General features: G+C 45.4%; 1 protein-coding gene across 4 annotated transcripts in view; it reads right to left on the minus strand.

The window, feature by feature from the left end:
* Positions 1-13,042, minus strand: part of Sgsm3 (small G protein signaling modulator 3) — a 32,174-nt gene extending 19,132 nt beyond the window's left edge. For all 4 annotated transcript variants that reach the window (XR_009375584.1, XR_009375585.1, XM_059248041.1 and 1 more), the window contains exon 1: positions 12,935-13,042. The gene's annotated coding sequence lies outside the window, so the exon portion shown is untranslated. The remainder of the gene's footprint in view (positions 1-12,934) is intronic.
* Between the last annotated feature and the right edge of the window lie 1,695 nt (positions 13,043-14,737).

Raw genomic sequence — 14,737 nt, forward strand, 5'->3', positions numbered from 1 at the left:
AAACAAGGGGATGGAGAGATGGCTCAGTGGTTAAGAGCACTGTCTACTCTTCCAGAGGACGGGGATTCAATTCCCTGCACAACTGTCTGTAACTCCAGTTCCAGGGGGTCCAACACCCTCATACAGACATATATGCAGGCAAAACATCAATGTAAATGAAATAAAAGAAAAAAATTAAAAACGAAGTAGGATTTAGGGTCAGTGTGATGGCTCTGTGGATAAGGGCACTTGCTGGCAACCCCAAGAACCTTGAGTTTAATTCCAAGGAAGTACTTGGTGGAAAGAGAGAACTGACTCCTGCAAGTTGTCCCCTAACCTCTAACCCGTGTTTGTGCACACACAAACAGAATAAGCAAGTAATTGTTTGTTTGTTTTTAAGCTGAACATGGTAGCACACTCCTTTTTGTTTTTGTTTCTTGAGACACAGTCTCTCTATGTAGTCTTGGCGGTCCTGGAACTCACTATGTAGACCAGGCAGACCTCAAACTCATGGAGATACACCTGTCTCTGCCTACTGAGTGTTGGGATGCCACTATGCCCATTAGTAGCAAACCCAGCATTTAGAAGGCAGAGGCAGGGGGATTGGTCAGGGCTACAGAGTGAGACTCTGGAAAAAAAAAGAAAAGAAAAGATAAAGAAAGAGAAATGTGGTACTTTGTGTATGCTCTAACAAATAAAGCTTGCCTGAAGATCAGAGGGCAAAGCCAGCCACTAGTTAGCCATAGAGGTCAGGCAGTGGTGGCACACACCTTTAATCCCAGCACTTGGGATCTCATGCCCTTGCTCCCAGTACTTGAGAGGCACAATAATCCCAGCACTAGGGATGTTGAGACAGGAAGTGATATGGATGGGTGGAGCAAAGGAATACAAGGCGGGAGACAGGAGCTCAGTCTTTTCAGGAGGAGTTGGTGAGGTGAGAGGTGGCTGTGGCTTGCTCCTTTGTCTCTCTGATTGTTCAGCATTTACCCTGTATCTGGCTCCGGGTTTTTAACTATAACCAATTAGGATTCGTGCTACAGAGAAAGAGTAAGCAAGATTTAGCCATCACTCCAGCCATGGGCCACACTGCTATTTCCAACTTTCCATTGGATAGCTCACAACACACTATTTTTATCCCCTCTCCAGATGATTTTTTTTTTAATTATCCTATTTTCTTCTCAGATACTTAGATTTCAAGGTTTAAGGTAATTTTAAGGTCTTATGTTTCTTTTACTCCTACACTGAATTAGCTGAAAAGTCTACTAATTTTGCCACTAGACACCTCTGGCATCCTGTTTCCACTGCCTTAGTCCATACTCTCCCTGCCTCTTTCTGGTCCACCGTGAATATCTCCTGACAGGTTTTTGTGCCTCCAGACTGTCTTCTACTCAAAGCAATAAATTAGTCTGGCTGGCAGTACAGTCCTGCAATCCCAGCTCCTTCGGAAGGAACAGGAGGATGACACTCTTTCAAGGCTTGCTTGGGCAACAGAGCAAGTTCAAGGCCAGTTTGGACTATTCACAGTAAATAAAAAGTTTAAAAAAGAAAAAAAGAGCTGGAGATAGAGCTCAATGGTAGAACACTTGCCCAGCAAACATGAGATCAAGTTCCATCCCCCAGTATGGGGAACTAGAGAAGGAGGCACTACAAACATATTAACATCCCAAAAAGCACAGCTGAATACATGTGCTCCCAACTCACTTCAGCCAGAAGTCATTTTGGGATGTTTAATCCCTTCTCTGCCTTAAATTTTTATCAATAGGCATATGTTTGTGTTTATGTGAGTGTATACCACGTGTATATGGGTACCCTAGGGGCCAGAAGAGGGTGTTCAGAGCCCCTGGAGCTGGATTTAACAGGCAAGTGCTGGGAACCAAACTCAGGTCCTCTGGTAGAACAAAAATGCTCTCTTAACTGCCGAGCCATCCATCTCTCTAGACTCTCAGCCTTATTTTCTGAGACAGGGCCTGTCACTGAAGCTTACCTTTTAGTTAAACTGGCTGGCCACCAAGCCTCTGGGATCTGCCTGTCTCTGCTCCTCAAATGCTGGGTTACAAATGTTGTCTTAGAGTTTTATTACTTTGAAGAGACACCATGACCACAGCAACTCTTATAAAGGAAAACGTTCAACCGGGGCTGGGTACAGTTCAGAGGTTTAGTCCATTATCGCCATGGCAGGAAGCAGGAGGCAGCATGCAGGCAGACATGGTGTTGGAGAGATAGCTGAGAGGTCTACATCTTGATCCACAGACAGCAGGAAGTGACAGTGAATGACACACTGGCGAGGCTTGAACTTCTGAGACCTCAAAGTCCACCCCCTAGTGACATACCAACAAAGCCACACCTACTCCAACAAGACCTGCTATGGGATGTCATTCTGTATGCTGTGAATATGTGTTGCTCTGATTGGTTGATAAATAAAACGCTGATTGGCCAGGAGCCAGGCAGGAAGTATAGGCAGGGCAAGCAGACGAGGAGAATTCTGGGAAGAGGTAGGGCTGAGTCAAGAGTCACCAGCCAGACACAGAAAAGCAAGATGACAAGGCAGAACTCAGAAAAGGTACCAAGCCATGTGGCTAAACAGAGATAAGAATTATGGGTTAATTTAAGTGTAAGAGCTAGTCAGTAATAAGCCTGAGCTAATGGCCAAGCAGTAATAATTAATATAAGCTTCTGAGTGATTATTTTATAAGCGGGCCACAGAACTGCAGGGGCTTGGCAGGACTGGAGAAAACTTACAGCTACAAAGATCACACCTCCTAATAGTGCCACTCCCCATGGGCTTATGGACTTTTATTCAAACCACAACAGATGTATACCACTGGAATGCCGAAGATCCCAACTCTGTCCCTCACAATTGTGTAGCAAGCACTTTACCCAGTGAACCATCTTCCCAAGCTCCTCAATTCCTTTCCCCCTTCCATTTTACTTATTGTGCACAATCAACATAGAAGTCAGAAGACAACTTGTAGAAATTGGCTCTCCCCTCTCCAGCCTTTGTTCCAGGGACTGAACTCAGGGCGTCAGGAGTGGAGACATTACCTTTACCCACTGAGCCATTCATCTACTTCCGTAATCCACTTTTGCATCAGTTTTTTTATATAATTTTTTTTAATCTTATTTAGTTGCCAGGTGGTGGCGGCGGCACATGTCTTTAATTCCAGCGCTTGGGAGGCGGAGGCAGGTGGATCTCTGAGTTCAAGGTCAGCCTGGTCTACAGAGCTATTTCCAAGACAACCAGGAAAACACACACACACACACACACACACACACACACACACACACACACACACGCTGGAGATATGTGGGGATGCTGTGAATGTGTTGCTCTGATTGATAGATAAATAAAATGCTGATTGGCCAGTAGCCAGACAGGAAGTATAGTATAGTCGGGATAAGCAGAGAGGAGAATTCTGGGAACAGGAAGGCTGAGTCAGGAGTCACCAGCCAGACACAGAGGAAGGATGATGTGAAAGTACCGGTAAGCCACAAGCCACATGGCAACTTATAGATTGATAGAAATGGGTTAATTTAAGATACAAGAACTGGATAATAAGAAGCCTGAGCCATTAGGCCAAACAGTTTAAATAATATAAGTGTCTGTGTGTTTATTTGGGTCTAAGTGGCTGCAGGCCTGGGCGGGACTGGAGAAATCTCCAGCTACACACACACAAAAGCTGTCTCGAAAAACAACAAAAAAAGTATTTAGTTTATTTTATGTGTATGAGGGCTTTGCCTGGATGTATGTCTATATACTATGTGTGGGCCTGGTGCCTACAGAGGTCTGGAGAGTGTTACATCCCCATCCCCAGTAGTTACAGACAGTCTGAAGTTATAAACAGTTGTGAGCCATAATGTGAGTGCTGGGAATCAAATTCTGGTTCTCTGCAAGAGCAATAAGTTTCCTGTGGGAGCCCGTTCTCCAGTTCCTCGTGGCTTTACCCAGCAGGTCCGCATAGAGGATGATTAGACCACGGGCCTAAGTGCAGGTGTCTGAGATGGTCTGCACTTGGCTGTGCTGGGGGAGGAGGTCTTTTGCTCCACCCCTTGGCGTCTCTATAAAAACCCTGGGGCAGAGACAGTCGGGGCCGTTGGAATAGGTTCCAGGCCCTCTTGAGGCTATCCTTTATTTTCTATCTGTTTATCTCCGCAATAAATCCTTCTATCTAATATTTCCTGCTGCTTGCACTCAAGAAAACTCTGGGGAACTGTGGGGGTGGTTGGGTAAACGCCCCACAGTTTCCTAACCAACAAGCCATCTCTCCAGCCCTGTCTGCATCAGCTCTCACTATGTACATCATGCTTCAGACAAAGTAAGGCTGACTCAACTGCCTCTGTGCTTTTTCTTTATTGTTTCTTCTGCTTAGAAGGCTGCCTTGCATGTCCACTTTTTTCCATTTTTCAGTACTCAGCTCTGAAATACCTCTTTGTGATACCTTCCCTACTGCTGCCTCCCAGCATCTCCTTATACTCACATAATGCCACACACACAACAGCCTCATTTAGCCAGCTGTGTACCTTATCTTTCCTAGCAGAGTGAAGCTCTGTTAGAACTAAATCCTTCGGCATCTAGGACTTAAATTCGGGGTTTCCTAGAGATCAAATCAGCTGCCTGTGTTCTGAGTACTTAGTCACCTACTGTATGAAGCATCTACATGTATATACCTTCCTTAGTATTTAGAAGGTTTTTTTTTTTTTTTTTTTTTGGTTTTTCGAGACAGGGTTTCTCTGTGTAGCTTTGCGCCTTTCCTGGAACTCACTTGGTAGCCCAGGCTGGACTTGAACTCACAGAGATCTGCCTGGCTCTGCCTCCCGAGTGCTGGGATTAAAGGCGTGCGCCACCACCGCCCGGCTGTATTTAGAAGATTTGATGAAAAAAAATCTATATTTACCTTGTTCAAACATGGTACAATGAAAGCAGGCCTGAGTTTGATGATCTGTTCTGTCACTTAGCCGTGAGACAGTCTCTCAAAACCTCCATTTTCCTTTGTTGTTGTTGTTGTTGTTTGTTTGTTTCTTGAGACAGGATCTCACTATGTAGCCATGGCTATTCCAGAACTCACTATGTAAACCAGGCTGGCCTCGACTTCACAGATAACCACCTGCCTCTGCTTCCCGAGTGCTGGGATTAAAGGCGTGCACTAACTATGCTCAGCTAACCTCAGCTTTCCTATCAGTAAGATTAGGATAGAAAAGTACCTGCAGAGTAAGTGAATACGTACCCTGGCTTTAATCCCAAACACCAGAACAAAACCGCTAACACACAGTTGGCATGGAAACCCTATTTTTTTTTCCTTTGGTTTTTTCGAGACATAGTTTCTCTGTGTAGCCTTGGCTATCCTGGAACTAGCTCATTAGACCAGGCCTGCCTCTGCCTCCGGAGGCGGAGGCGTGCACCACCACCCAGTAGAAACCCTATTTTCTAAAATGGACTGATACATTATAACCTACCCCACATCTTTTTAACCTGTGACAATGACAATCCTCCTCACTGAGTGGTGGAGTTTTTATGCCCCCTCTTGACCATGAAGCAAACTTCTGTGACTATTTCAACCCAGGGAATACTGCAGAACTAACACTATGTGGCACCCAAGGTTTTGTTATAAAAATGCCAATGCACTTTCACCAATTTCCATGAGATGCTAGCACATCTACCACACACTGTGATTTAGGTAAGGTTACATGGGAAGGTCAAGTACAGATGTTCTAGGTCAGTCAAATAGGGTAAGATCCAGGTGGCAGCCACCATAACATGCAACACTCAAGACATACATGTAAGGACTTTTTTTTAAGGAGGGGGAGGGGAGACAAAGTCTCAAACTGCTGGAGAAGATGGCTCAGAGGTTAGAGCACTGCTGCTCCTCCAGAGACCCTATGTTTGATTCCCAGCACCCACATAGTGACTCACAACATCTGTGAGTCCAGTCCCACAGGATCCAATGCCCTCTTCTGGCCTCTCTTGCACATGGTACATAAACATACATGGCCGGGCGGTGGTGGCGCATGCCTTTAATCCCAGCACTCGGGAGGCAGAGCTAGGCGGATATCTGTGAGTTCGAGGCCAGCCTGGTCTACAGAGTGAGTTCCAGAGTGAGCACCAAAACAGCACAGAGAAACCCTGTCTCAGAAAAACAAAACAAAACAAAAAACCCACATACATGCACACAAAACACCCATACATATAAAATATTTTTTTTTATTTTAAAAGAAATACTTTTTGAAAAGGGAAAAAGATGAGCACTGGCTGCTCTTCCAGAGGACCTGGGTTCAATTCCCAGCATCTACATAGTGGCTCACAATTGTCTGTATGTCACTCCAGTTCTAAGAGATGTGAGGCCCTCTTCTGGCCTCTGAGGATACCAAGCTCACATGTGGTGCATAGACATACACCCAAACACATAAAATAAAAATAATTTTAAAAATTTTAAAGTTTCACACCGTAGCCAGGGTGGCCTCACATTCACAGCAGTCCTGCCTCAGTTTCCCTAATACAGTGCTGGCAGTACACATGCGAGCTGCCACAGTCTGGCACTGAAAAGACCTTTTTCCTTTCGGTTTTTCAAGACAGAATTTCTCTATTTTACAAAGCCCTAACTATCCTGGAACTCAATTCGTATATCAGGCTAGCCCAAAACTCACAGAGATCTGCCTGCCTCTGTCTCCCGGATTAAAGGTTTGCACCACCACGCCTGGCTGAAAAAACATTTGTTGACTTAATAAGTAAAGATAACGAGTAAATGAGACCCCAAAGAATGGTAAACAGACAAAAGAGCTTAGTACAAGCCACAGTGGATGAGTTATGTATATATAAACCACAGAGCAGAAGTCACTCTGTTTAGGAAAACCAGGCAAAATATCTTGAGAGAAAGAAAGAGTTTGTTACCAAAGAAAAAAACAGGATAGAGCCAAGGCATGGTGGCACATGTCTGTGATCACAGCACTTAGGAGGCAGAGGCAGGATGACAGACAGTTCAAAGCTGGCTTGGGCTATATAGCAATTATTTTGGATTACCATAGGGATGGGCAACTCAACGTACCACATGATCTGTGGCAGTAAGAGGACAGCTCTGTAGGGTCGGCTCTCTCCTTCCACCTTTACATGGAACCAAACTCAGGTCATCAGGTCATCAGGCTTGCACCTGCTGAGCCATCTCACCAGCCCTGGAGAGCAATTCGGAGGCCAGCCAGGACTACATACAAGACTGCCTCAAAAAGGAGAAGGGAGAGAAAGGAGAAGGAGAAGGGGTGAAAGCAATACTGGACTTTAACCTTATTCTCAAGTCACACAAGTTGAGGATATTTGCCAATGGAACGCAAACATAAGAAGTGGGAAATGACCTGCTGTTTCCTGTCTTTAGAATGTTATCTAGAAGGTCCCACATTATTTTGTTAAGGGAAAAACAAAACAAAACCCTTCTTTGAGCCCCAGTTGCAAATCATGCCTTTTCTAAGACTTCTTTTTATTATTGAGACTGGATCTTCCCTATGTTGCCCAGGCTTACTTGGAAATTTCTGGGTTCAAGCAATCCCCCTGCATCAGCCTCTGTGGTAGCTGGGAATACAAGCATGGGCCATCTCTTGTTTTAAGAATGAAGACTTTGGGTAATTAGTGCTTTCAATTTCGGTTTTCATGTTACTCTTGTTGAGAATCTATCCAATGAAAGCTAATCAATGAGTCAAAAGAAGCTAATCTTCTAAAACATACATCATTAGAGAAAACCACAGATATAAAGCTGGGCTCAGGGATGGCACACACCTGTGGTCCCAGTCCTCAGGACGCAAAAGCAGGAGGATCTTGAGTTCAAGGCCAGCCTGGGCTGTATGACAAGACCACATCTAAAACAAACAACAATAAAACACGCATAAAGACAGCCAGCCACAGTGAGAAGAACCTGTGGTTTCTGTATCTGGGAGATAAAGGCTGGAATCAGAAGTTCAAGGCCATTCTTAGCTATATAGTTACTTTGAGGCCAACCTGGGCTACAGGAGACCCTTCTCAAACAAACCTCACAAATACAAAATACATAACACAAATGCTTTAAAATGCAGGAAATGTGGAACTGGGTGTGGTGGCCATAATCTCGGCACTCAAGAAGCAGAGGCAGGGGATGTCTGTGAGTTTGAAGCTAGCCTAATCTACATAGCAACTTTCAGGCTAGCCAGAGTTACATAGAGATCCTGTTTCCCCCCAAAAAAGGAGGAGGTAAAAATATGAATACAGGGCTGGAGAGATGGCTCAGAGGTTAAGAGCACTGACTGTTCTTCCAGAGGTCCTGAGTTCAATTCCCAGCACCCACATGGTGGCTCACAACCATCTGTAATAAGATCTGGTGCCCTCTTCTGGCCTGTAGACATACATGCAGGCAGAACATTGTATACATAATAAATAATAAAATCTTAAAAAAAAAAGAAAAAGAAAAGAAATATGAATACAATCGGAAAAGACACACAATGTTAGAAGACTCAGATAACAGTAACTGTGCCTACTGAAAAGAGGCTAATGTCTCATTTGTGAATGGTGATCATAAGGCAATGAGCCTACATTTTCAAAAGAGGAATGATTTATTATATATTCAATATTCAAAAACAGTGCTATCAAAACAGCTGATAAGCTGCACAGAAAACTTAGCCTCATTATTTGGTCAGATGCTACTACTACAAGCACTCATCTCTACCATGTTAAGTACAACAATCCCATAAGGCTTTCAACCTTCAAGTTATCACTCACCTACTGTTGATCTAGGGAGAGAGAGGTAAGGTGGTGAACAAGACAAAGGCCCTACTTTTCAAGAGCTCACACTGAGAGCTGGGATTACAAAGACACACTTGTGGTTCAGTTCCTAGTCTGTCAGACTCCAAAGCCTGCACTTTATCTTTCAACCATGTCACTTCACATGGTGTGTGCGGGGGAGGGTTGGGGTGGGGGGTGTTCCTCCCTGGAAGAAAAAGCCACACATACAGGCTAATACTACTTCTAGAGTAAGGTAAAGTTTCTCTCTGTTAGTGGTCCAGCATCTTTCCCCAGTTCTCAAGATTAAAGACTTTGATGTAAGCGTTTAACATAAGATACTGACAGTTCCCAACTTTTTTCTTCCTAGTCCATAAACCCTAAGGGCTAAACTTACAGAAGGTAGGATACACAGTAGCTATTCAGGACATGGCTGAGTGAAGTTCATCAAGGTGGAAGCCCGACTGTAATACACCAAGGAGCAAATGAAAGAGAGGGATAGAATCTCCCCCCCATCATTTGAGACGAATTTTGTGTATCCCAGACGGATCCAAACTATCTATGGAGCTAAGGATGACTTTAAACTCTGAATCCCCCTGCCTCCACTAGGATTACAGAGAGGTACCACCATATCCAAGCACAGGGTGCTGAAGCTCAAACCCAGGGATTCATGCAAGTTAGACAAGCAACCTACAAACTGAGCTACATCCCCAGGCCCAGAATCTGCTTTTTTTTTTTTTATTTATTTGTTATGTATACAGTGTTCTGCCTGCATGTATGCCTGCAGTCCAGAAGAGGGCACCAGATCTCATTGTAGATGGTTGTGAGCCACCATGTGGTTGCTGGGAATTGAACTCAGGACCTTTGGAAGAGCAGCCAGTGCTCTTAACCTCTGAGCCATCTCTCCAGCCCCACAGAATCTGCTTTTTAAGGACAAATATAGAAAGGAAAATGAGCCAGGTGTGGTGGCACACACTTTTAATCCCAGCACTCAGGAGGCAGAGGCAGGCAGATCTCTGTGAGTTCAAGGCCAGCCTGGGCTATAGAGCAAGTTTCAGGACAGCTAGAGCTACATAAAAGAGAGAATTTGTCTCCAAATATATATATATATATATATATATATATATATATATATATATATAAACAAACAAACAAACAAAAGTGGGAGAAATTGTAATTTCTGGGGGAAATATGACCACAGAAGTCATTTATATATGTAATGAGATGGTTGAACTGGGAGTATAACTCAATGGTAGAGCTTGCCTAGCATATAAGAGTCCTTAGGTTTAATTCCAAGTGTTACATTAAAAAAATGAGCAAAGAGTTAAACATACTTGCTTTTGTTGTTGTTTTGCAGTGCTGGTATTGAACACGGTACATACATACATAGTAGGCCCTGTACATAGCGGTGAGTGCTCTATTATTTTTTTTTTTTTTTCTTTTTTTTTTTTTTGAGACAGGGTTTCTCTGTGTAGCTTTGCGCCTTTCCTGGGACTCACTTGGTAGCCCAGGCTGGCCTCGAACTCACAGAGATCCGCCTGGCTCTGCCTCCCGAGTGCTAGGATTAAAGGCGTGCGCCACCACCGCCCGGCCGAGTGCTCTATTATTAAGCCACATCCCCAATACTTTGAAAATACTTGTTGATAAGGAAATACCAAACACTGTCAAAAGAGCAGGAGTGCTGGGTATGGTGTACACGTTTGTAATCCCAGCACTTGGAAAGTGCAGGCAGGAAGACCTTGTGGTCTAGGCTATTCAGCAAGCATATGAGGGAGGGGGAGAAACTGGGGGTGTTAGAGCTAGATAGAGTTGACTAGAAGTTGGCTTTGTCAGTGTTTGTGAGAAAATCCTTTAACCTCTAGGCCTTATTTACACATACGTAAAACATAGTAACACCTACAATTGACTGTGACAATTACAGTGTTTATTAGGTAAAAGGGACTCAATAACTGCTTCCAACAGATTACTGTTGCGAGTAGTAGCCACACTCCTGTGTTCTAACTTCTCCAGACTAGCTGTCCTGTCCGGATTTCCTGTCCAAGTTTGCGTTACATGCAATGACAAACAGGATCTTTATTTCTTCAGTGTACCACCCTTTGTGCTATTCCCACTTCCTTATGACAGTGTGAGCTCATGAATGGCTGCTGTGGAAAATTACTGCTGTTACCAGCTGAGTAATAGGCAGAGTCTGGAGAACACGCGGATCAAACTGATGTTAAAGTCACCAAATCTACAAGATTTTGGACTTCTGCCAAAATCTTCATTGATAACGAAGAAGAGATAAAGTGAAAATACATACATTCTTGTGACTCTAAGCCAAGAAGATGCTCTTGCAGCCACTGCAGGCTCAGTGTAACCAAAGAGATGGTCTCCTGAGTCACTTTCTCAGAATTTCCCTCACTTCTATGACATACTACCCCAGTTCTTTCTTCTATCAATGTGACACGTTCCCAAATTCACAAGGAAAGGAGGTTGGTGTGTCTCTATGTAGCGCCAACCTTTGGTTCACAACCTTCTTGCTTTTGCTAGGAACTAAACCGAAGGTCTCATCATGGCAAACCAGGACTCTACCTAAGCCACATCCAGGGCTCCCCACAGTCCTATTATTAATGTTTGTCCATGCGTCATAGCCATCAACCCAAACACCTCCCCTCTCACACAGATCACACACATCTGTGGTTAAAAACGGATAGAAAGTTGGGTGTGGTGATCCATGCTTGTAAGCCCAACATTTAAGAAACAGAGGCAGGTCTACAACAGAAAGTTCCAGACTAGCTATCGACAAACAACAGCAGCAGGATGGGGGGGGGGGGGGGCGGTGAGGCTGGAGCCATAGCTCTGTGGTAAAGAGTGAATACTGCTCCAGTAGAGAACTGGAATTTGGTTCCCAGAGCCCATAACAGTTTCACAACTGACTACAACTCTAGCTCCAGCAGATCTAAAGCCATCTTCTGACTTGTGTAGGTTCCTACCCTCCATGCATCTGTGAATACACACATGCGTGCCAGCACACACACACACACACACACACACACACACACACACTAAATCTTAGAAGTTTAAATTCAATCAACCAATCAAAAAAAAAAAATCAAGATGAGATAAACTACAACAAGTTCCATCAAGGATTTGGGGACAGCTCAGTAGTGGAGGGAGGCCCTGGGTTCCATAGTCATCACAATTTGATTCAGATGATCAAAAACAACAACAAAGCAAGGTATCAACCTTTACTTAGAATCAACAGCAAATGCTCATGGAGAACAGAGAGAAATGAATACGTGAAACACAGGTCACTAATGCGTGGAGTCCAGAGAGAACTGGAACCTAACAAAAGGGGTCAGGGGGTAAAGAACCAGGAAATGCGTGTGCCTTTAAACTTCATCACCAGCACGGTTAGAAAAGCCGCAAATAAAAGAGATGGAACTGAAAAGTAGTCCAATTAAAAATCTGAATTTTCAGGGCTTGAGAGTGCACACCTTTAATCCCAGATTAAATTGGCAAGCAGAGCAAAAGCAGGCAGATTTCTGAGTTTGAGGCCAGCCTGGGTTACATAGGGACAAACTTGAATTTACCTAGAAAAATTTCTTTTAAGGGATTAAAAAAAAACAAACAAACAAAAAAAACCATTCTGGGTCATCTCTAAATATCCCACCAAAACCCAAACCCACGGTGACCCATCACAAATTTCATAGGCAACATGAGACTGGAAGATTCGACACAATCTGTCACGGAAAAAGAAACTTCGAAGCATCTGTATTTCCCATGATTGCATTACTGCCATATGAAAGCAGTCGGATCCACCCCTAAATCTCAGAGTAATTCCCAGAACTCCAACCGAAAGCACACAAGGCGACCCTGCCTACATAAATGCTCGCCTCAGTTTCCCCGATGCTCGCACAGGGCAGCGCGCTCAGACTCGGCCTAGATGCTGAACCCGAGTCTTAGACGAGAACCCCCAAGTGCGCTCTGAAAGGGCTGTCACCTGCCGAGGGGCCCGCAGCAGCCCCACTTCACGGACAGCGGTCCCCGCGTCGGGCGCAGTTTCTCCGGAGGGGGTGGGTCTGTCGCGCGCGCCCCGGGTCGCCGTGGGAGCAGCCGCGCCGCAGCAGCTCGCCGCCCCCGCCCGGCTGCCCCGCCGCCTCCCCCTCAGCCCCCACCGCTGCCCGCGGCCTCCACCCAAGGTACAGGTGAGCGTCCGCCTCGTGGGGAGGCGCGCACCCCACTCACCTGTCTCACGGCCACCTCAGCAGGTCGGACTCCTGGCTGGCTCCCAGTCAGCGCGCAGCGGACCCTCTGCGCACGCGCGGACCGCAGAGCCGGCGGCCGCAGAGCATGCTGGGGGCTGTAGTTCCCTAGAGAGACTGGACCACTCCGTATTTCAGGCCTCCTTTTGGAGGTGCCCCAGGCACCCGGTCCACAGTGTGAGCAGGTCTGGGTTATTTTGGAGCAGTCAGGATGGGGGTCGATGCACAAGGCTGGAGACCGGCTTTCTCTTTCAGGCTTACAGAACAAGCCTCCAGACCAGCTTAATCTAGTTTTCCATCAGTCGGGCCCTAGGGGAAGAACTAATTGGTTGAGGTTATGACCAAGAAGGATGCAGTGTGTGGAGCCTGAGGGCCTGCTTTTGAGTCACTCAGTTAACGTCTAGCGTATCCACGGGAACCCAGAATTTAAGGTTGCTGTGAGAACTCGATGTGTTTGGGAAACATTTAAACACAGTGCCAACGAACAATCCAGAAAGCTACTGCCACTGCTGGCAAGGAATCTAGCTTGAAGAGACTGAAAAATGCCCGTGCCTCATTGCAGAATGGTTATCAACAACTTCAACAGCCTTAAAGGGGCATCTCACCCAAATCTGGAAAGACGGCGTCTAAGAGCTGCTTTCTAACATGCACACCTGTTCCTAGTGTTGGTTTGCAGTTGTGCCCGGGTGAACGAAAGCAAAGCGTACCAAACACAAGGCAGGCTCAGTCATGACCTGACTGTACAATATCTGGCTTACAATAAGCACTTCGGCAGGTTTTTCACGTCTCCCGAGCACTAGGATGAGCTGAACACAGAGTGAATGTGATCATTCCCATTTGTTGTGAGAATTCCTTCCCCAGGAGACAAATATCTACTCATGCTTTATAAGGTCCCAATGACAGATCCAAGCACGATACCACTGAAGTTCAACCCAGAGAGCCAATGCGTCCATCAGACTTACTTACAGATCACAGGTGACGGATTGCCAAAGGAGCATTGGTGACCACAAAGCAGCCACACTGCCGTCTACACCGCAGCTGAGTGGATGGAGCCCCTCTGAACTTCCCTAAACCTATAGAATCCAGCACATCCTGAGACCCTGAGGCCATGTGCAATTAGGGCAAATTGCCTCTAAATGGCTATGAGGAGCAGCTGTAATCTCAGGTGGGGGGAAGCTGCTTCCAAACCGGCACAGCTGATTTCTTGATGGCGTTTGTCTCAGAGGACTGTTGTACACCACCATTTAGAGAAGGATTGATCAGAACTGAGCTAGTAAGTGGAAAATCTGGAATCTGAATCATCATCTAAGAAGTTCATTATCTTCTCGGCTGCAGCACCCCTTCTAATTTTATGCACCACGCCCCCAACACACACATGAAACATTTACAGATGCAGCCGGGCGGTGGTCGCACACACCTTTAATCCCAGCACTCAGGAGGCAGAGGCAGGCAGATCTCTGTGAGTTCGAGATCGACACAGGTAGTTCCAGGACAGTTAGGGCTGTTACATAGAGAAACCCTGTCTCAAAAAACCAAACAAAAAATGTATAGATGTATTTATTTTATGTGTTAGTGTTTTACCAGCATGTGTGTGTACTATGTGTATGCCTGGTGCTTGGGGAGGTCAGAAAAAGGCATTGAATCCCTTAGAACTAGAGTATGGATGGTTCTGAATCACCACATGGGTGCAGGAATTGAACCCAGATCCTCTGCAAGGGCAACTAGTGCTCTTAGCTGCTGAGCCATCTCTCCAGCCCCTCAGTTTTTGTGTTTTAGACAAGGTCTC

This window comes from Peromyscus eremicus, chromosome 20 (genome assembly GCF_949786415.1).
Source record: "Peromyscus eremicus chromosome 20, PerEre_H2_v1, whole genome shotgun sequence".
NCBI classification, from domain to species: domain Eukaryota; kingdom Metazoa; phylum Chordata; class Mammalia; order Rodentia; family Cricetidae; genus Peromyscus; species Peromyscus eremicus.